The following is a 1,224-nucleotide window of genomic DNA, read 5'->3' as shown; positions in this document are numbered from 1 at the left end:
AATCAAATCCTTTACACTGTCACCAAAAAATGTTCATTAAAACCCCTCATTAAGAAGGGCAAATCTTTGTTCTCAGAGGTCGGTGTAAACTATCGAAATTAAAGAAGTACGGTTTACCGTGTCACGAGAAGATGGCCCAGGTCCCCGTGGGAGGCGCCTTTTGAAGCAAGTACTGGCAACAGTTTTGAACTCCCAGGGTCAAGGGGTTTTTAATTATATAATGTACACCAATATGTTGTGATGGTATTAAAACAATCCCAGAAAATGTAATCATGCAATGTAAAGGCATTAACTTTTGACATGTTTGGTTAATTCTTTCCCTTTGTAATTTTAAGAGCCCCCACGAAATAGTAGTTATTTAGTAAAATCAGTTACACGATAAGTTTGAAATTTTATTCGTGTTAAAGGGGTATTAAAAACATCCTTGGGAATGAAAAAGGACCGCATTTTCTACAAAAAATGAATGTTTACATCCATAAAAACCCGGTAAAGGAACTTTCACGGTTAAAGAGTCCCTGCATATCTGCCTTTCTAGGAGATCATAAAAAGTTCATTTCCCCTGCTGTGGAGAGCATTGACACGTGACCCTAACTGAAGGAAGGTATGCGGACCCCAATGATCCTGCGGGGAAAACACGGGGAAAAACACTACCCAGTCGGACGGAAAAACGCTGACGCCACAGTTACCGCACATATCTGCGACGCTAGCCAATAGTGGGCATTAAAACTTTGAGAAAAAATTAAAGGGTGAACTTAATAAAAAATTTTGGTAAAATTTCTTTGTCGTGCATATTGAATAGAGGTTTTTTTGCGAAAAAGGCTAGTGGGTACTAGTGTTTTCGTTATTCTTCGCAAACCTCCCTCCAAGCGGGGCAAGGGGCCCAGGTACGCCCTCGTGCGCCCAGCTTCTACAGCTCTTCCTACCTCCGTGTTTCCCAGCTTCCAAAACTTTCCCCTTTCCCTTCCAAAAAATCGCGGCCCTTCGCTGATGGCGCGACCAAGGGAATGTTTGGAACGCGATACTACGGGCGTAGGGCCAATAAACAAGGCAGTATGGGGAAAGGAACGGTTAAAAATGGACCAGTTTAAAGGGGAAAGTGAATTGGGGGGTAACGGTTTTTCAAAAATCATTAATTGTTTTAATTAAAATAAAAAGTGTGTTTTGGGGTTTATCTCCCTCTACTTACATTTTTTTTTTAATATTTTAAATCTTTTTTTATTTTTG

This window comes from Penaeus monodon, chromosome 22 (assembly GCF_015228065.2).
Source record: "Penaeus monodon isolate SGIC_2016 chromosome 22, NSTDA_Pmon_1, whole genome shotgun sequence".
Taxonomy (NCBI): Eukaryota; Metazoa; Arthropoda; class Malacostraca; order Decapoda; family Penaeidae; genus Penaeus; species Penaeus monodon.
This window is presented reverse-complemented; position numbering follows the sequence as displayed.